General features: G+C 49.4%; 1 long non-coding RNA gene across 2 annotated transcripts; it reads right to left on the bottom strand.

Annotated features, from left to right (window-relative positions):
* Positions 1-2,981: 2,981 nt before the first annotated feature.
* LOC121572855 lies at positions 2,982-4,218 on the bottom strand. 2 transcript variants are annotated; one of them, XR_006661357.1, is made up of 4 exons: positions 4,199-4,218; positions 3,773-3,876; positions 3,540-3,618; positions 2,982-3,447 (listed from the first exon to the last, which is right to left on the bottom strand). It is a non-coding gene; the product is annotated as an uncharacterized LOC121572855 (long non-coding RNA). The 2 variants fall into 2 exon arrangements; XR_006661356.1 differs by lacking the exon at positions 4,199-4,218 and having other exon boundaries at positions 3,773-3,944.
* Positions 4,219-22,178: the final 17,960 nt, after the last annotated feature.

The raw sequence follows: 22,178 nt of genomic DNA on the forward strand, positions 1-22,178 counted from the left end.
CCCTTGTTTGCTACACTATTTTAGGAAAGGGACATCTTCATGACCAACAATCTTACTCTAAAAACGTTTGTGAAAAACGTTTGGTCAGTCTGTGAAAGTTAGAAAAGGTTGGTTAGTCTGTGAAAGTTAGAAACTTCCAGCAGGAATTGACAGTCATCAGTCAAGGTGGTTGGATTATATAGCTACAGTGGTGCTATGGTTCCAAAAGTGCTGGTGATAAAATTAACATTACTGGCATACACATTTCAAAACAAAAGCCTATGATCAGGTATGGAGTTTTGGAAATGTTGTTAAACCCAACAGTCTATACTCTATAGCACAAAGTGTGATGTCCCCAATGATAAAATTGCATGTTACTCTAATTGTGAGATGTGTTACAGTTTACAATAGGCTACTTGGGTCTACTATACCTTCATCCTTTATTAAAGCATTCGGTTGCTAGCATTATCTCCACAAGCAAGGGTATCCTGGGGAAAGACACATCTTCTCCTCCCAGTAGACTAACTGAATCAAAGCCAGTAGCCTTTAACATTACTGCTAGATAGCCATGTAAACACGAACCTCAGTGGCAGAGCTAAAGCTCATCTGAGATCTTGCATAGGCTGCTGTTTACCATAATCAGGATATTTTTTTACAAACCTTGGCGATACTTTCTTTGTTCTCGATTCGGAAGAAACTTGTCTCTTATGAACATCTGTGTGCAGTTGCAGGTGGAACTCCAAAAAACAGAGAATATTCAGAAAAATATTAAATCCACTTTTTGTATTGAGCGATAAATACCGCTTTCATATGTGTCGATCTTTCTTTTGGTCGCACTGTGGGAAGTGCTGTCATTAAGGCTACTTCTACAAGCGGCCGCAGCCGCTTCGCATAGAAACGACTAGTTACTGCAACGGTGTTGGGAAATGTGAGATGTGCACAGCTAAAATGCCGAGGACTGTGCAAAAGGTGGATTTAATATATTTTTTGTCGAATTTTCTCTAGTTTTTGGAGTATGCTACCTGTAACTGCACACATACGTTTATAAGAGACACATTTCTTCCTAGGTTAGGGGTCTATAATTGTAAAATAAATGTGTTTGATTGAATAACTAGCCTAATCTAACTATCGTGGTCATACATCTGGACTCTTCATCATCATCATCAACACTTTGAATTACTAAGGAATATTCCTATAGCAACTGGTTGCTAGGGGAAACGAGACACTAGCATTATCCTCTTGTTGTGAGACTGAGAGGGAGGATTGGAGAAGTGCACGAGGAGGGGGTGGGAAGCAGAGAAGACGGAGCATGGTTGAAATTCCACCAAATGGATAAGAAGAGGCAGACAAAGTTTGACACATTTATGTTTTCAGTGGTTGACCGACACGAATGAACGAGTAAACCTTGTTTTAGCCTAGTGAAGTATCACAAATTAATACCTCAGTATTAATTATCCACTGCACGGAATCTCCATGAGGGCACAAGTCTGCATGACGATTTTCGCGTAAAGAGAGGCAGCGCGGGAGAGCTGACTTGTCGCCTGGCAGGTATGTTCTGCTATTTTGAATAAAGCTAGCCATACAGCTAATATACGTTTTAGGCTATTATTAATTTCGTATAGCTAACTAAATAAATGAAGCTATCTAACAGCAATGCTGTTGTGGGCTTACACATGTAATAATTACAACCAGGAGCCTATAATGGAGGAAGTCAGCTTTTCAGTCAGTCCTATCATTTAAATTGAAAATAGGTTATTATAACACAAGGTAAACACACATTTACAATAATTGTTAGGTCTATGTTATTAGCCAAAAATGTACTGATACAAGTACATAAACATTCATAGCCAGAGGCAACCTAGGCTACACTGCAATTAACACTATACTTATTATACACGCTATGTTCTACAGTGCTGATTCTAAGAACAGGGTTAATTCCCATAAAGTATTAGTATCTCTGTCTCTATCACATACATGCATGGCCAAGGAAGATAGGTTGCATAAACAGATACAAATATAGAGCGATAAGGCGCAAGGGGAACAGGGGAAGAGAAGAAACAGTGAGAGGGAAAGAATTGGTGAGTACGCTCTGTCCTGGAAATGCCAGAGCACATCAGCGCCGGAGCTACATCTAGTTTGATGTAAGGAAGTAGCCTACTCGATTGCCTATCCAGGGGCCTTGTATGTGATCAGACCTGTTGAAAGTGGGATTCGTGTGTGAATGTGAGTATGAAAGTGTGAGTATGTATAGCTGTAAGTATGAGAACGTATCAGTGTAAACTAGGGGTGTAACGATTCGTTTTAACAACGATTGGATTTGTATCACGATTCGTGGTTGTCGATACGATTCAAGGACGATATTGGTTCATTTAGAACGATACGATCCGAAACGATTCAGTGACTTGAAATCGATTCCGTAACCTTTTAGCCAAAAATTCAACCAGTGTGACTGAAATAAATACCTGGATACTGGACAGTGCAGGTGAAGTTTCCTAGATTCCTGTTTCTTGTAATGGAATCAGGTATCAATTAATTATGAATATAAATAAACAAGTAAACAACAATGAATGGCAAATGCATTCACATTTTATTTGAATAAAGTGCAAACAACACTTTAGGTTGAATTAACAGGAAGTTAAAATTGTCTGATCTCATTTTCAATATTCAATACATTTTCAATAAAAGTACAGTAAGTGCAACCAACATTTCAACAGTAGGTTTACCTGCTACTTCTGCTTTTGTTTTTCAACATAAAAATATTACAATATTAATATCAAAAATAAAGTGCAACCAACATCTCTTCAGGTTGAATTAACAGTAGGTTTACCTGCTACTTCTGCTTTTGTTTTTTCAACATAAAAATATTACAATATTAATATCAAAAATAAAGTGCAACCAACATCTCTTCAGGTTGAATAAAGAGTAGGTTTACCTGCTACTTCTGCTTTTGTTTTTCAACATTACAATACAAATACAGTATTAATATCAAAAATAAAGTGCAACCAACATTTCTTCAGGTTGAATGAGCAGTGGATGAACCTGCTACTACTCTCATTTTAATAAACAAACAATATTCAACAAAAGATCAAGTGGAACCTACTAGGCTACTCTTCAATGACTACAGATTTTTTTTCAAAAATATCAACTGATCAACATGATCTGGCTGCAGAACACTTCTCTGTGCGTTCACTATGTTGCCAGCAGTACTAAAAACTCGTTCTGCTGGCACACTGGTGCCTGGAATGCACAGGTACCGTTTAGCAAGGGTGGAAAGTACAGGTAGCTCTTTCTCCTGAGATCTCCACCACTTCATGGCATTTTCAGTCAAAGGCAACGCATCCTTTGCTCGGTACTTTAACACCTCTGCTCTGGCTGTCTCGCTTGTGGATTTTCTTTCTCTTTGGGTGAAGGAATCGCCAAACAGCGCATCTAAGGCTTTCTTCTTACAAGGAGGTGACTCATTTGGAGCTACAATATAAGAAATATATTTCAAAATATAGTCATGTTTTTCATTAATACAAAACAACAACAATCTTTTATTGGTATCACATGAAACACACCTGTGGTCTCTTCATTGAATCCTGACAGCTTTGTGCTTGAGCTTCCCTCGTCTTCCTCCTGATTTCCCATTGCTTGCATCTATTGATGTAAGAATGTGTGAACTGTTCAAATTTCTGCTCTGTAATACTGCACACATAAATTTAGAGGAAGATAAAGAACAGATGAGATTTGAGAGAGGACAAATGAAAGGGGAGAAGAGAAAAGAGCAGAGGAAAGAGGAGAGAAGAGTTACCTGGTGGGACACTTCTGCCTCAAAAACCAGTTTTGTGTAGACCTGTTCTCTGTCCTCTTTTTCCAGGTAGGGCAGTTCTTTAAATCGCGGGTCCAACGCTGATGCTGTTTAAAGAACAAGAATATTGCATTCATTGCATTATTAAATTAAGTTGACCTGAAATTGCATGTGATGACCACCTCCTCATACACAAAATAATCAGAAGATTAAACTTTAGTATGTTTAAAAGAAATGTGGCACAGTGATGATGTAAAGCCACCATGAACTAAGAATTGTATTGCAGATATCTTGTTTACTTTTCCATATGAAAAAACAACTCAAATTCAAACTTGAAAACGCAAAGGTGTGGCATTTTACAAATTAATACAGTCTAATAACCTACAATATTAACCAAGTTGATTTTAATTAAGACTCCAAATTAATTACCTATGTTGAGAGCATCTTGGGTGCTTCTGTAGCGTGTGGAGAGGTCACTGGCCATCACCCTCTTAATCTCTGCAACCAGGGTTGAGTCGTCTTCGCATGGCTGTAGGTGTTTCAGCAGTTTTGCTTGAAGAGGAGCAATTACAGAGAGAGTTGGCTGGTCTTCTTCACACATCACAGTGGTTGCCATTTTGACAGGACCCATCAACTGAACAATGTCATCCATGTTGGCAATATCACTCTCACTCAGCGTGCCTACATCTGTGACCCCCTTTCGTAGATCCTTGGACATCAGAGTTGCCATTATAGCTGGCTGTTGTTCCAAAAACGTTCAAGCATTTCGAATGAACTGTTCCATCTGGTGATTATGTCTTGGATCAGTTTATGTTTTGGTAAATCCATCAGAGTTTGTTTTTCCTGTAGGGCGTGACATGCAATCGGGCTGCGGTGAAAATATCCAACAATTTTTTCGCACTTTCCCCAACAACCTGGAAGCACGGTCCACCCCAAACCCTTCTGCGAGGCAAGGTTGAGTGTATGTGCGAAGCAGGTAATGTGTGGACTGAACTGGGCTTCTGCACCGGCCACAATCATATTCCTGGCGTTATCTGTGACGATGGCAGGATTCTTGTCGTAGATTTTCCACTCCATGCAGGCTTCACGCAGTAACGCGCCAATATTTTTACCAGTATGGGCTTCATTTAAAAACTCTGGTTAGCAGAACAAAGGTCTTCATTTTCCACTCCGGATCAATGTGATGAGAGGTAATTGTCACATACCCTTGATTTGAGCATGACGTCCAGCCATCTGTCGTTATCGCTACTCGTTCAGCTTGAGAAAGCGACAGCTTCACATCATTCTTAGTACTTTCGTACAATGCAGGAATAACCTTTTCTGAGAAGTGTGGTCGGCTTGGTATTGTGTACCTTGGCTCCAATGTTTGAATCATTTCACGGAATCCCGGATTTTCAACCACACTGTAGGGTCGCATGTCTTTGCAGATAAACTTGGCAATTGTTGCCGTGATGTTTTTCGCCCGAGCTGAGTTTTGGCCTAGTCTCTGACTAAACATGCAGGCGAGACCTGAGGCTTCTGCAGAGTTGACTTTACCTTTCGCTGCTGTAGCAGCGGGAACGCTGCAAGAGGTGCCTGGACGGTCGGTGTTGTGTGAAATCCCATGGCGCCTTAGTAGGTGGTTGGAGAGATTTGTCGTGTTGCCGTTGTACTTTACTTGACCTTTACATATCCTACAAACAGCGAGCGACTTATTTAGAACATCTCCGTCTTTGCCAAAGTGTTTCCACACACTGGACCGCAATGGTGGCTTGATAATTTCTCGCTCGTCGGCTTCTCCTCTGTAGTCCGCCATGCTATGTTTGGTTGCCTTTGCGCTGCTGTTGGCGCGATGACGTCACGGATATGTCACGCTCTGGCTCCGGGACTTTGTATTTTGAGCCAGGGTGTGTTCGTTTGGTTGTGTTTTGTTTGGTTGGGTTGTCGTTGGTTGTGTTTTCCTTGTTTGGTCAAGTGACTCCCAATCGGAGGTAACGAGTGTCAGCTGTCGGCTCGTTATCTCTGATTGGGAGCCATATTTAAACTGTCTGTGTTCACCTTGTGTTTGTGGGTTTTTGTTCCTTGTCAGTCATTGTCTGAGGACGTTACGTATCGTTTATTGTTTTGTATTCGTGTTTGCACTTTACTATTAAAGTATGTTCGCTCAACACGCTGCGCCTTGGTCCTCTCTAACCAACGATCGTGACAGAAAAACCCACCAAGACCAGACCAAGCAGCGTGTCCAGGAGCCATCGCTAATTGATCTCCGTGGCAGCTTCGACTGGGTCAAGCCCATTGAGGAGCTGAGTGAAGAGGGTTGGAGACAGAGGAGCGAGAGGTGGGAGAGAATGTTGGAGGCCTGGTCCACGGGGGAGGAGAGACCCCCAGAAAATTTTTTAGGGGGGCTCACGACATCGGGGCAGCAGGAGGCCGCTATGGAGCGGTCCAGCGGGGTTGCAGTGGAGGCCGCCAGGTTACGGGGGCCACTGGTAGAAGAGGGGATGGAAGGAGTAGAGGCACGGCGAGAGGTACTGGCGGGTGTTGCCAGTCCGGTCCGGCCCGTTCCAGATCCCGGTGTAGAGCCAGTGGTGTGTGTCCCCAGTACGGTCCGGTCTATTCCTGCTCCCCGCACCAAACCTACGGTGTGCGTCGACAGCCCAGCCCGGCCCGTTCCTGCGCTCCGCACCGAGTCTGTGGTGCGCGTCGCCAGCCCAGCCCGGCCTGTTCCTGCTCCACGCACAAAGCCTACGGTGTGCGTCGCCAGCCCAGCCCGGCCGGTTCCTGCTCCACGCACAAAGCCTACGGTGTGCGTCGCCAGCCCAGCCCGGCCTGTCCCTGCTCCACGCACAAAGCCTACGGTGTGCGTCGCCAGCCCGACCCGGCCTGTTCCTGCCACTCTTACCAAGCCTAGGGTGCGAGTCGTCAGCCTGGTCCAGCCTGTTCCTGCTACTCGCACCAAGCCAAGGGTGCGAGTCGTCAGCCTGGTCCAGCCCATTCCTGCTACTCGCACCAAGCCAGGGATGCGAGTCGTCAGCCTGGTGAGGTCCGTTCGGCCCACGCACCAAGCCTAGGGTGCGTATCGTCAGCCAGGTCCGGTCCGTTTCTGCCTCACGCGCTAAGCCAGGGGTGCGGCGTCGTCAGTCCTGATCCAGCCAGCTGGGTCAGATCGGATCGGGGCCATTACGGGGGATTGAAGTAGGGTGGTGGTCAAGCCCGGAGCCGGAGCCGCCTCCGAGGAGCAACACCCACCCAGCCCTCTCCTATTTGGGGTTTTGAGGCGCGGTCGCAGTCCGCGCCTTTAGGGGGGGGTACTGTCACGCTCTGGCTCCGGGACTTTGTATTTTGAGCCAGGGTGTGTTCGTTTGGTTGTGTTTTGTTTGGTTGGGTTGTCGTTGGTTGTGTTTTCCTTGTTTGGTCAAGTGACTCCCAATCGGAGGTAACGAGTGTCAGCTGTCGGCTCGTTATCTCTGATTGGGAGCCATATTTAAACTGTCTGTGTTCACCTTGTGTTTGTGGGTTTTTGTTCCTTGTCAGTCATTGTCTGAGGACGTTACGTATCGTTTATTGTTTTGTATTCGTGTTTGCACTTTACTATTAAAGTATGTTCGCTCAACACGCTGCGCCTTGGTCCTCTCTAACCAACGATCGTGACAGGATAGGCAGACTGAATCGAGTAATGTTTAAAGCCTTTATCATTAAAAGTGCTAAGAAAAAACATCCATATAAAGTCTGACGTGCTTAAATCCAATGGGTTATTTCCTAGTATCGATACAATCGATTTATTACATTTTAAAACGATGTTAGATCGATATATGTTGTCCAAAAGGCCAACTCGCCGAGCACAGATCGATGTAGTTGGATCATAGGAATATAAATCGATACATCGATGTAGTAGATGGATCGTTACACCCCTAATGTTCAGTATTATTCAGGCTTATGGTTGAGTTGTCACACACTGAAGCACATCTCACACCAATGTTCTGTGTAGTATTACAACAGCAAGGACTAGAGTTCATAATTACACTAACTGGAGCCGTGTTCCTTTTGCTCAGAGATGATTCATAATGCAGGCTATGTTATTACTATTTTCTACATTGTAGAATAATAGTGAAGACATCAAAACTATGAAATAACACATATAGAATCATGTAGTAACCTAAAAACTGTTAAACAAATCAAAATATATTTTATATTTGAGATTCTTCAAATAGCCACCCTTTGCCTTGATGACAGCTTTGCACATTCTTGGCATTCTCTCAACCAGCTTCATGAGGTAGTCACCTGGAATGCATTTCAATTAACAGGTGTGCCTTGTTAAAAGTTAATTTGTGAAATTTCTTTCCTTCTTAATGCATTTGAGCCAATCAGTTGTGTTGTGACAAGGTGTGACGAGGTGTGAATGAAGGAGTCAGGCGCAGGAGGTAAAATCAAATCAAATTGTATTTGCCACATACGCCGAATTACCATGAAATGCTTACTTACAGCCTTAACCAACAATGCATTTATTTCTTAATAAAAAAGTTAAATAAAACAACAACAAAAAAGTGTTGAGAAAAAAAGAGCAGAAGTAAAATAAACTAACAGTAGGGAGGCTATATACAGGGGGGTACCGGTGCAGAGTCAATGTGCGGGGGCACCGGCTAGTTGAGGTAGTTGAGGTAATATGTACATGTGGGTAGAGTTAAAGTGACTATGCATAAATAATTAACAGAGTAGCAGCAGTGTAAAAAGATGGGGTGGGGGTGCAAATAATCCGGGTAGCCATGATTAGCTGTTCAGGAGTCTTATGGCTTGGGGGTAGAAGCTGTTGAGAAGCCTTTTGGACCTAGACTTGGCGCTCCGGTACCGCTTGCCATGCGGTAACAGAGAGAACAGTCAATGACTAGGGTGGCTGGAGTCTTTTACAATTTTGAGGGCCTTCCTCTGACACCACCTGGTATAGAGGTCCTGGATGGCAGGAAGCTTGGCCCCAGTGATGTACTGGGCCGTACGCACTACCCACTGTAGTGCCTTGCGGTCGGAGGCCGAGCAGTTGCCATACCAGGCGGTGATGCAACCAGTCAGGATGCTCTCGATGGTGCAGCTGTAGAACTTTTTGAGGATCTGAGGACCCATGCCAAATCTTTTCAGTCTCCTGAGGGGGAATAGGCTTTGTCGTGCCCTCTTCACGACTGTCTTGGTGTGTTTGGACCATGATAGTTTGTTGGTGATGTGGACTTGAAGCTCTCAACCTGTTCCACTACAGCCCCATCGATGAGAATGGGGGCGTGCTCAGTCCTCTTTTTTTCCCTGTAGTCCACAATCATCTCCTTTGTCTTTGTCACGTTGAGGGAGAGGTTGTTATCCTGGCACCACACGGCCAGGTCTCTGACCTCCTCCCTACAGGCTGTCTCATTGTTGTCGGTGATCAGGCCTACCACTGTTGTGTCGTCTGCAAACTTAATGATGGTGTTGGAGTCGTGCCTGGCCATGCAGTCATGGGTGAACCGGGAGTACAGGAGGGGACTGAGCACGCACCCCTGAGGGGCTCCCGTGTTGAGGATCAGCGTGGCAGATGTGTTGTTACCTACCCTTACCACCTGGGGGCGGCCCGTCAGGAAGTCCAGGATCCAGTTGCAGAGGGAGGTGTTTAGTCCCAGGATCCTTAGCTTAGTGATGAGCTTTGAGGGCACTATGGTGTTGAACGCTGAGCTGTAGTCAATGAATAGCATTCTCACGTATGTGTTCCTCTTGTCCAGGTGGGAAAGGGCAGTGTGGAGTGCAATAGAGATTGCATCATCTGTGGATCTGTTGGGGCGGTATGCAAATTGGAGTGGGTCTAGGGTTTCTGGGATAATGGTGTTGATGTGAGCCATGACCAGCCTTTCAAAGCACTTCATGGCTACAGACGTCAGTGCTACGGGTCGGTAGTCATTTAGGCAGGTTATCTTAGTGTCCTTGGGCACGGGACTATGGTGGTCTGCTTGAAACATGTTGGTATTACAGACTCAGTCAGGGACATGTTGAAAATGTCGGTGAAGACACTTGCCGGTTGGTCAGCACATGCTCGGAGTACACGTCCTGGTAATCCGTCTGGCCCTGGGGCCTTGTGAATGTTGACCTGCTTAAAAGTCTAACTCACATCGGCTACGGAGAGCATGATCACATAGTCATCCGGAACAGCTGGTGCTCTCATGCATGCTTCAGTGTTGCTTGCCTCGAAGCGAGCATAGAAGTGGTTTAGCTCGTCTGGTAGGCTTGTGTCACTGGGCGGCTCACGGATGTGCTTCCCTTTGTAGTCTGCAATAGTTTTCAAGCCCTGCCACATCCGACGAGCGTCAGAGCCGGTGTAGTACGATTCAATCTTAGTCCTGTACTGACTCTTTGCCTGTTTGATGGTTCGTCGGAGGGCATAGCGGGATTTCTTATAAGCGTCCGGGTTAGAGTCCCGCTCCTTGAAAGCGGCAGCTCTATCCATGGCTTCTGGTTGGGGTATGTACGTACGGTCACTGTGGGGATGACGTCATCGATGCACTTATTGATGAAGCCAGTGACTGATGTGGTGTACTCCTCAATGCTATCTGAACAATCCCTGAACATGTTCCAGTCTGTGCTAGCAAAACAGTCCTGTAGCTTAGCATCTGCGTCATCTGACCACTTTTTTATTTACCGAGTCACTGGTGCTTCCTGCTTTAGTTTTTGCTTATAAGCAGGAATCAGGAGGATAGAGTTATGGTCAGATTTGCCAAATGGAGGGCGAGGGAGAGCTTTGTATGCGTCTCTGTGTGTGGAGTAAAGGTGGTCTAGAGTTTTTTTTCCTCTGGTTGCACATTTAACATGCTGGTAGAAATTAGGTAGAACGGATTTAAGTTTCCCTGCATTAAAGTCCCCGGCCACTAGGAGCGTTGCCTCTGGATGAGCGTTTTCCTGTTTAGTTATGGCCTTATACAGCTCATTGAGTGCAATCTTAATGCCAACATTGGTTTGTGGTGGTAAATAGACAGCTATGAAAAATTGTGTGGTCTACAGCTTATCATAAGGTACTCTACCTCAGGCGAGCAAAACCTTGAGACTTCAAAGTCCAGAAACACCAAAGTCCAGAATTTATTCCGTTGAACGCCGAAACCTGGCCTAACAAGGAGGGGAGAAAGCCTCGGCGGAAATCCCTCAACAGGGAGGGATCGAGGATGTCCCTCATTGGGACCCAGCCCCGTTCCTCCAAACCGTACCCCTCCCACTCCACGAGATACTGAAGGCCCCCCACCCGACGCCTCGAATCCAGTATGGAACGGACCGAGTACGCCGGGGCCCCCTCGATGTCCAGATTAGGTGGAGGAACCTCCCGCACCTCAGACTCCTGGAGCGGACCAGCTACCACTGGCCTGAGGAGAGACACATGAAACGAGGGGTTAATACGGTAATCAGGGGGAAGTAACAACCTGTATGTAACCTCATTTATCCTCCTCAGGACTTTAAACGGCCCCACAAACCGCGGACTCAGCTTCCGGCAGGGCAGGCGGAGGGGTAGATTATGGGTCGAGAGATAGACCCGATCCCCCGGTACGAAAACCGGGGCCTCCCTGCGGTGGCGGTCAGCGTTCGCCTTCTAACGACGCACGACGCGCTGGAGTTGAACGTGGGCAGCGTCCCAAGTCTCCTCCGTGCGCCAAAACCAGTAATCCACTTCAGGAGCCTCGGTCTGGCTCTGGTGCCACGGTGCCAGGACCGGTTGGTACCCAAAACACATTGGAAGGGTGTTAGGTTAGTGGAGGAGTGGCGGAGAGAGTTCTGAGCGTATTCTGCCCATGGCAGGAACACCGACCACTCCCCCGGCCGGTCCTGACAGTAGGTACGCAGGAACCTACCCACATCTTGATTCACCCTTTCCACCTGCCCATTACTCTCGGGGTGAAATCCAGAGGTCAGGCTGACCGAGACCCCCAGACGTTCCATGAACGCCTTCCAGACTCTAGACGTGAACTGGGGACCTCGGTCGGACACTATATCCTCTGGGACCCCGTAGTGCCGGAAGACGTGAGTAAACAGAGCCTCCGCAGTTTGTAGGGCCGTGGGGAGACCGGGCAGAGGAAGGAGGCGGCAGGACTTCGAAAAGCGATCCACAACGACCAGGATAGTGGTGTTACCTTGGGAGAGGGGATGATCAGTAAGAAAAGCAATACTAAGGTGAGACAATGGTCGTTGTGGAACTGGTAAAGGTTGTAGTTTACCCACTGGGAGGTGCCTAGGTGCCTTACTCTGGGCGCACACTGAGCAGGAGGAAACATACACCCTCACGTCCTTAGCCAAGATAGGCCACCAGTACATCTCGGTCAGGCAGCGCATTGTACGACCGATACCTGGATGACCAGAGGAGGGTGACGTGTGTGCCCAGTAGATCAGACGATCACGGATAAGCACAGGTACGTACTGCAGCCCAGCTGGACACTGCGGTGGAGATGGATCTGTGTGTAATGCCTGCGCTATATCCCCGTCCATACTACCAGTGCCACAATACATGAGACTGGGAGTATGGGGGTGTTGTCTCTGGGCCTCTCCTCTGTGTCATACAGCCGAGACAGTGCATCTGCCTTTACGTTCTTCGTACCCGGAATGTATGAGAGTGTGAAATCAAACCGGGTGAAGAAGAGTGCCCACCTGGCCTGCCGAGGATTCAGCCTTCTCGCTGCCCGAATGTACTCCAGGTTACGGTGGTCTGTCCAGACGAGGAAAGGGTGTTTCGCCCCTTCGAGACAATGCCTCCACACCGTCAAAGCTCGGACAACAGCCAGCAGCTCCCGATCACCAACATCGTAGGTGCCCGAGCGTTGGGATAAGACAGCGCCTATCCCTACCTCGGACGCATCCACCTGTCACGGTTTCGGCCGAGACTGCTCCTCCTCCTGGTTCGGGCAGGCTTCGGCGTTCGCCGTCCCCGGAGTACTAGCTGCCACCGTTGAATGTTTCGTGGTGTGATTGCTTTGGTCTGTCTTGTACACCTATGTCTGTTTGTGTTCTGATTACGTGTCCTATAAGTTCCCTGTTTTGTATTGGTTAGATTGTGTGTTGTTGTCTGCCTGTATTTCGGAGCTGCGTGTTGACGCTCTGTTTGTTTGTTTAGTGTTTACGCATGGTATACGTATTCACTCGCCTCTGTTTGTTTCGAGGCCGTGTATTGTAGTTTTGCACTTTTGACTAGTAAAGTCTGTTGGACGAAGCCTCTGTGTCCTGCGCCTGACTCCTCCACCACATCCACATCGGTTCATCTGACAGAACAACACACCAACCATGGAGTCAGCAGGAGCAGCTGCGACACCCAAGTCGCTGGAGGAACGGATCAGCTATCAGGACACCATGATCCGGCAACTTGGGTCCGCCATGGACGAGGTGTCCAACACTCTGCGCCGGTTGGCTACTGGGGAGGTGCCCACGTCTTCTTACACCATCCCATCACCAACGGCCAGTCCTCCTCTCTCTAGCACCGGAACCCAGGGGCATTCGGCTCTCGCTCCCGAGGGCATATGACGGTTCTGCAGCCGGGTGTCAGGGGTTCCTCCTGCAGGTGGAACTTTACCTGGCTACCCTACACCCAGCGCCCTCGGGATACGAGAGCGTCTCCGCCCTCATCTCCTGTCTATCCGGCAAGGCGTTGGAGTGGGCCAACGCCGAATGGAGGGAATAGACGCCGCTACCATCACCTACGCGGAGTTCTCCCGCCGCTTCAGGGCTGTCTTCGATCACCCACCTGAGGGAAAGGCGGCGGGGGAGCGTCTGTTCCACCTCCGACAGGGGAAGAGGAGCGCACAGGAGTTCGCCCTGGAGTTCCGGACTCTAGCGGCGGATGCGGGGTGGAATGAGAGGGCCCTCATCGACCATTACCGGTGTAGCCTACGAGAGGACGTTCGTCGTGAGCTGGCCTGCAGGGACACCAACCTATCCTTCGACCAGTTGGTGGACATCTCCATCCGTCTCGACACCCTGCTGGCTACCCGCGGACAGCACCTCCGAGCCGATTCCCATGGAGCTCGGGGGTGCTGGCGCTAGAGAGAGGAGGAGAGAGAACCCGAGGGGGGCCATCCCCTGCACCAACTGTGGCCGTGGAGGACACACCGCGGCCAGGTGCTGGGGAGGGTCTCCTGGGAGAGGGGACAACAGGTCACGCACTGGGGAGTCATTTCAGGTGAGTAGGCGCCCCACTTACCCAGAGCTCTCTGTTGGTCACATGAGTATTCCTGTGAGATTTCCACAGGTGGCACCTCATTCCCAGCATAAGGCGCTAGTAGATTCAGGCGCAGCTGGGAATTTTATTGATCGTGCATTTTGTTATAGGTTAGGAATTCCCCTTCGGCCGGTAGAAGCCCCCTTTCCTGTCCACGCCTAGACAGCCGGCCGTTGGGGTCGGGGCTGATCAGAGAAGTCACAGCACCACTTAAGATGACGACGCAGGGGGTCATGAGGAGATCATTCAGTTTTATCTGATTGACTCTCCTGCGTACCCCGTGGTGCTGGGGCTTCCCTGGTTAAGCGCCCATGATCCTACCATTGCGTGGCAACAGAGGGCTCTTATGGAGTGGTCTGCCCAGTGTGTAGGGAAATGTCTAGGTGTTTCCTTAGGGGCGACCTCGGTAGAGAGTCCGAACCAAGTGCCCGCAATGCGCATTCCCCCTGAGTATGAGGACTTAGCACTTGTGTTCAGCAAAACGAGGGCAACACGGCTACCACCTCATAGACAGGGGGACTGTGCGATAAATCTCCAAACAGGAGCGGCACTTCCGCGGAGCCGTGTGTATCCCCTGTCTCAAGAGGAGACTGCGGCTATGGAGACTTACATAGCCGAGTCCTTGGCACAGGGATACATACGGTCCTCCACTTCCCCGGTTTCCTCGAGTTTCTTCTTTGTGAAGAAGAAGGACGGGGGGTTTGCGCCCGTGTATTGATTACCGTAGTCTCAATCAGATCACGGTTAAGTACAGTTACCCTCTTCCACTGATTGCGACTATGACAGAATCATTACGCGGAGCGCAGTTCTTCACAAAGTTGGATCTCAGGAGCGCGTACAATCTGGTGCGCATTAGGGAGGGGGATGAATGGAAAACGGCATTTAGCACCACCTCGGGTCATTACGAGTATCTCGTCATGCCATACGGGTTAATGAATGCTCCTTCAGTCTTCCAATCCTTTGTTGACGAGATTTTCCGGGACATGCATGGGCAGGGTGTGGTAGTGTACATCGACGACATCCTAGTGTACTCTTCTACACGAGCCGAGCATGTAGCCCTGGTGCGCCGAGTGTTGAGAAGACTGTTGGAGCATGACTTGTATGTCAAGGCAGAGAAATGCCTGTTCTTCCAGGAGTCCGTCTCCTTTTTGGGTTATCGGTTGTCCGCGTCTGGTGTGGAGATAGAGGTAGACCGTGTGTCGGCCGTGCGTAATTGGCAAACTCCAACCACTGTAAAAGAGGTGCAGCAGTTCTTGGGTTTTGCTAATTACTACCGGAGGTTTATCCGGTTCGTTTGCAGTGGTCAGCTGAGGCGGACAGGGCATTTGTCAAACTGAAGAACTTGTTCACCTCGGCCCCGGTGCTGGCGCATCCGGATCCCTCTTTACCATTCCAAGTAGAGGTAGACGCGTCCGAGACCGGTATTGGGGCAGTCCTGTCACAACGGTCCGGCACGCCACCTAAGCCCCGCCCCTGTGCGTTCTACTCCAAGAAGCTCAGCTCGGCGGAGCGCAATTATGACGTTGGGGACAGGGAGCTGTTAGCTGTAGTCCAGGCCCTAAAGGTGTGGAGGCATTGGCTTGAGGGGGCTCAACACCCTTTCCTCATTCTGACTGATCACCGTAACCTGGAGTACATCCGGGCAGCTAGGAGATTGAACCCTCGTCAGGCTAGGTGGAACATGTTCCTGACCCGGTTTGTTTTTAAGAGCACATACATCCCAGGGTCCCAGAACGGTAAGGCAGACGCCCTGTCCCGGCGGTATGACACAGAGGAGAGGGCCATTGAGCCTACTTCCATACTGCCGGAGTCTTGTCTGGTGGCTCCGGTGGTATGGGAGGTCGATGCGAAATCGAGCGGGCACTGCGTGACCGACCCTACTCCCCCCGAGTGTCCTGTGGGGCGGACGTACGTTCCGCTCGAGGTTCGTGATCGTCTTATTTATTGGGCTCATACATCACCCTCCTCTGGACATCCAGGTATTGGCCGGACAGTGCACTGCCTTAGCGTGAAATACTGGTGGCCAACGTTAGCTAAGGATGGGAGGGTTTATGTCTCCTCCTGCTCGGTGTGCGCCCAGTGTAAGGCGCCTAGACATTTGCCCAGGGGTAAGTTACATCCCCTGCCCGTTCCACAACGACCATGGTCCCACCTCTCGGTGGATTTTGTAACCGACCTACCCCCTTCCCAGGGGAATACCACCATTTTGGTCGTTGTGGATCGGTTCTCCAAGGCCTGTCGTCTCCTCCCAATGCCGGGTCTCCCTACTGCCCTACAGACCGCCGAGGCCCTATTTACCCACGTTTTCCGGCACTATGGGGTCCCCGAGGATATTGTGTCTGACCGAGGTCCCCAGTTCACCTCCAGAGTCTGGGGGCGTTCATGGAACGCTTGGGGGTCTCGGTGAGCCTTACCTCGGGGTACCACCCAGAGAGCAATGGGCAGGTTGAACGAGTCAACCAGGATGTGGGTAGGTTTCTGAGGTCCTATTGCCGGGACCGGCCGGAGGAGTGGTCTAGGTATATCCCCTGGGCAGAGATGGCCCAGAACTCTCTCCGCCACTCCTCCACCAATTTAACACCTTTCCAGTGTGTTTTAGGGTATCAGCCGGTCCTGGCACCGTGGCATGAGAGCCCTGCGGTGGACGAGTGGATTCGGTGCTCGGAGGAGACGTGGGACGCTGCCCATGTCCATCTGCAGCGGGCCATCCGTCAACAAAAGGCGAGCGCCGATCGCCACCGCAGTGAGGGACCGGTGTACGCACCGGGAGATCGAGTCTGGCTCTCGACTCGAAACCTGCCCCTCCGCCTGCCCTGCCGGAAGCTGGGTCAGCGGTTAGTGGGGCCCTTTAAAGTCCTGAGAAGATTGAACGAGGTGTGTTACAGGTTACAACTGCCTATTGAGTACAAGAATATTAACCCCTCGTTCCATGTGTCTCTTCTCAGGCCGGTGGTAGCTGGCCCACTCCAAGAAGATGAGATAGGAGAGACCCCTCCGCCCCCTTTGGACATCGAGGGGGCCCCGGCGTACAGGGTCCGGACCATCTTGGACTCGAGGCGCCGGATGAGTGGTCTCCAGTATCTCGTGGAGTGGGAGGGGTACGGTCCGGAGGAACGGTGCTGGGTGCCTAGGAGGGACATCCTAGATCCATCCCTCCTGACTGAGTTCCATCGTGGGCATCCCACGCGCCTGGGTCCGCGTCTTCCTGGCCGTCCCCGAGGCCGGGGTCGGCGCACGGCTGGGGCCGCGCGTCAAGGGGGGGGTACTGTCACGGTTTCGGCCGAGACTGATCCTCCTCCTGGTTCAGGCAGGCTTCGGCGTTCGCCGTCCCCGGAGTACTAGCTGCCACCGTTGAATGTCCACCGGTCTGTCTTGTACACCTGTGTCTGTTTGTGTTCTGATTACGTGTCCTATAAGTTCCCTGTTTTGTATTGGTTAGATTGTGTGTTGTTGTCTGCCTGTATTTCGGAGCTGCGTGTTGACGCTCTGTTTGTTTGGTTAGTGTTTACGCATGGTATACGTATTCACTCGCCTCTGTTTGTTTCGAGGCCGTGTATTGTAGTTTTGCACTTTTGACTAGTAAAGTCTGTTGGACGAAGCCTCTGTGTCCTGCGCCTGACTCCTCCACCACATCCACATCGGTTCATCTGACACCATCTCTACTACGAACAGTAGTGATGGATCCGGGTGAGCCAGTACCGGGGCGGAGGTGAACAGACCCCGCAATCTACTGAAGGCCAAATCAACCTCAGCAGACCAGCGGAGCCGGGACGGCCCACCCTTCAACAAGGAGGTAATGAGAGCTGCAACCTTGCCAAAGCCCCGAATAAACCTCCAATAGTAGTTGGCAAAGCCAAGGAAGCGCTGTACCTCCTTTACCGTGGTTGGAGTCGGCCAATTACGCACGGCTGCAATGCGATCCCCCTCCATCTCCACACCTGTGGTAGTAATGCGGTCTCCGAGGAAGGAGATTGACTGCTGGAAAACCTCACACTTCTCTGACTTGGCATAAAGATCATTTTCTAGCAGTCGGACCAGTACCTTGCGAACCAGGGACACATGCTCGGCGCGCGTAGAGGAATACACCAGGATGTCATCGATGTAGACCACCACACCGCGACCAAGCATGTCCCGAAAGACTTCGTTCACAAAGGACTGGAAAAGAGATGGAGCATTCATCAAACCGTAGGGCATCACCAGGTATTCATAATGCCCTAAGGTTGTGCTGAATGCTGTTTTCCACTCATCCCCCTCCCAAATACGCACCAGGTTGTAGGCACTCCTGAGGTCTAAAAACGGGCCCCATACATTGACTCAATCACTGAAGGAATGAGGGGAAGAGGATAACTAAATTGTACCATCCCCTTATTCAGTGGTCGATAATCAATGCACGGGCGTAAACTGCCATCTTTCTTCTTCACAAAGAAGAAACTTGAGGAAGCAGGTGAAGTGGAGGGACGTATATACCCCTGGCGCAGGGACTCGTGACTTATGTTTCCATAGCCTCCGTTTCAGCCTGCGACAGGGGATACACATGACTCCTGGGAGGTACAGCGTCTACCCGAAGGTTTATGGCGCAATCCCCCTCCCGATTAGGTGGTAATTTAGTTGCTTGCGTCTTGGAAAACGCAAGCGCCAGATCATGGTATTTGGGGGGAATGCGCACAGTGGGAGTACCATCTGGACTTTCCACCGTGGTCGCACCAACGGAAACACCGAGACACCTACCCGGACACTCTCGTGACCACCCCGTAAGAACCCTCTGCGGCCATGAAAAAGTGGGGTTGTGAAGGGCTAACCACGGAATACCTAAGACTACAGGGTAAGCAGGAGACTCAATAATCAAAAAAGTGATCTGCTCAACATGCGTCTCCTGTGTAATCATGGTGACTGGTACAGTAACCTCCTTAACCAACCAGGACCCTAATGGTCGACTATCAAGTGCTCTGATGGGGAGTGGAATGGATAGGGGAACCAATGAAATGCCTTGATGGCGTGCAAATGCCCTGTCCATAAAGTTCCCAGCTGCGCCTGAATCGACTAGCGCCTTACACTGGGAAACTACCAGGTGATCGGGAAAGGAGATAGATAAGGTACAGTGCACCGCAAAGGACTCTGAACAGGTTTGGGTGTTCGTTACCTGGGGTGATGCGTGAGTACCCTGCCTACCGCCTCCAGACCCAAAAGAACGTTGACTGCGACGTGAGGTGGATTGTCCCTTCGTGCCACCAGAGTGGCACTGTCGCTGTCCTCCTGCGCTCTCTCGACCGGCGGCTCCCCCCAGCTCCATCTGCTCGGGGTCAGAGTCTTCCGGAGTGGGAACGGGCAGACCCCTACCCGGACGTCCTCTGGCTGCTAGCAGATTGTCCAGCCGGATGGCCATGTCCACCAGTTGGGAGAACGATAGCATGGCATCACGGCAAGCTAGCTCCCGTTGGACGTCCTCCCTTAGGTGGCACCGGAAATGGTCGATCAGGGCCCGCTCGTTCCACCCGGACCCCGCTGCCAGCGTCCGGAACTCCAGCACGTAGTCCTGTGCAGTCCTTGTCCCCTGCCTCAGATGGACCAGTCGTTTGCCCGCCTCTCGACCCTCAGGCGGGTGATTGAAAACGGCCTGAAAGAGGCGAGCAAACTCCCCGTAGTCCTCCAACGCGGCACCTCCCTCGTTCCACACCGCGTTGGCCCACTCCAGGGCTCTCCCACAAAGGCAGGAAACAAGGACGGATACCTTCTCCCGCTCCAGTGGCGCCGGCCTGATGCTGGAGAAATACAGCTCGAGTTGGAGTAGAAATCCCTTACAACGCGCTGCTGTCCCATCAAACGGCGGTGGCCGGGATATCTGGATCCCTCCAGGGGCTGGGGTGTAGGTGGCTGGGTCCGGTTGACCAGCTGGTCTCGATAGATCGCTAGATCGCTTCCCCCAAGCTGGCCAGCATCGAGAAATGCTCCTGGACCCTTGCCACAACTCCAGGCATGCGGTCTTCTTCTGCTGACTCCATTCAGCGGGTGAGTGATTCTGTGACGAGGTGTGAATGAAGGAGTCAGGCGCAGGAGGTAAAACACCAAAGTCCAGAGTTTATTCCGTTTACATAAAACAAACGCACCCAGCATGAAAACGAAACTATAACAAGGGAAAATATTCCACCTTGGCCAATACAAAACCGAGCTACTCACTCTCACAATAAACAATCATTCACAAAGAAAAGGGGAACAGAGGGAACATTTATACACATACTAATTAGGGGAATGAGCACCAGGTGTGTGTGATTGACAAGACAAGACATGACAAGTGGAGTGATGAGAATGGTATCGGCAGTAGCTAGTAAGCCGGTGACGACGAATGCCGAAACCTGCCCGAACAAGGAGGGGAGGCAGCCTCGGCGGAAGTCGTGACACAAGGTACGGTTGGTATACAGAAGATAGCCCTATTTGGTAAAAGACCGAGTCCATATTATGGCAAGAACAGCTCAAATAAGCAAAGAGAAACAACAGTCCATCATTACTTTAAGACATGAAGGTCAGTCAATACGGAACATTTCAAGAACTTTTAAAGTTTCAAGTGCAGTCGCAAAAACCATCAAGTGCTATGATGAAACTGGCTCTCATGAGGACCACCACAGTAAAGGAAGATCCAGAGTTACCTCTGCTGCAGGGGATAAGTTAATTAGAGTTACCAGCCTCAGATTGCAGCCCAAATAAATGCTTCACAGAGTTCAAGTAACAGACACATCTCAACATCAACTGTTCAGAGGAGACTGTGTGAATCAGGCCTTCATGGTCGAATTGCTGCAAAGAAACCACTACTAAAGGACACCAATAATAAGAAGAGACTTGCTTGGGCCAAGAAACACGAGCAATGGACATTGGACCAGTTGAAATCTGTCTTTTGGTCTGATGAGTCAAAATGTGAGATTTTTGGTTCCAACTGCCGTGTCTTTGTGAGACGCAGAGTAGGTGAACGGATGATCTCTGCATGTGTGTTTCCCACCGTGACGCATAGAGGAGGTGATGTGATGGTGTGGGGGTGCTTTGCTGGTGACACTGTCTGTGATTTCTTATGAATTCAAGGCACACTTAACCAGCGAGGCTACCGCAGCATTCAGCAGCAATATGCCATCCCATCTGGTTTGCGCTTAGTGGGATTATCATTTGTTTTTCAACAGGACAATGACCCAAAACACACCTCCAGGCTGTGTAAGGGCTATTTGACCAAGATGGAGAGTGACCTGGCCTCCACAATCCCCCGACCTCAAACCAATTGAGATGGTTTGGGATGAGTTGGACCGCAGAGTGAAGGAAAAGCAACCAACAAGTGCTCAGCATATGTGGGAACTCCTTCAAGTCTGTTAGAAAATAATTCCAAGTGAAGCTGGTTGAGAGAATGCCAAGAGTGTGCAACGCTGTCATTAAGGCAAAGGGTGGCTACTTTGAAGAATCTAAAATTAAAATATATTAATATTTGTTTAACACTTTTTTGGTTACTACATTATTCCACATGTGTTATTTCATAGTTTTGATGTCCCACTGGCTATCATAAGTTGAATGCACCAATTTGTAAGTCGCTCTGGATAAGAGCGTCTGCTAAATGACGTAAATTTAAATGTCTTCACTATTATTCTACAATGGAGAAAATAGTAAAAATAAAGAAAAACATATCTATGTTGCTAGGCAAGTACTTCATTGGTTCCTATCATGGAGTTTTGGTATTTGAGACATAGGAATGTTTATGCTATTTTCATCTGATCTGATTGTGGTTGAATTTTTCAATTCTAACTAGTTCAAGGATGTACTGATTGAACCCCCGTGTAGTTCAGTTGGTAGAGCATGGCGCTTGCAACGCCAGGGTTGTGGGTTCGATTCCCACGGGGGGCCAGTATGAAAATGTAAGCACTCACTAACTGTAAGTCACTCTTGATAAGAGCGTCTGCTAAATGACTAAAAATGTAACTGTAAAATGAATGAGTAGGTGTGTCCAAACTCTTGACTGGTACTGTAGATAGTTTAATGGGGTTGGGGAGAGGATTTTGGGGAAGGGGGAGGGTGTGGTAGAAGTTAGTAGGGATTAATTATTATTATTTTTATTTTTTCATGGTAGTACAGAATTGGGCAGATCATGATTGATCGTACATTTCAGCACAGTAGGTGGCGGCATTGCACTCAAATGATTGTTTGCGGACCGCCATGATATCATAGAAGATGAAGAAGAAAAAGAAGAAGACGAAGAAGAGTTACACC

This window comes from Coregonus clupeaformis, chromosome 8 (genome assembly GCF_020615455.1).
Source record: "Coregonus clupeaformis isolate EN_2021a chromosome 8, ASM2061545v1, whole genome shotgun sequence".
NCBI lineage: Eukaryota > Metazoa > Chordata > Actinopteri > Salmoniformes > Salmonidae > Coregonus > Coregonus clupeaformis.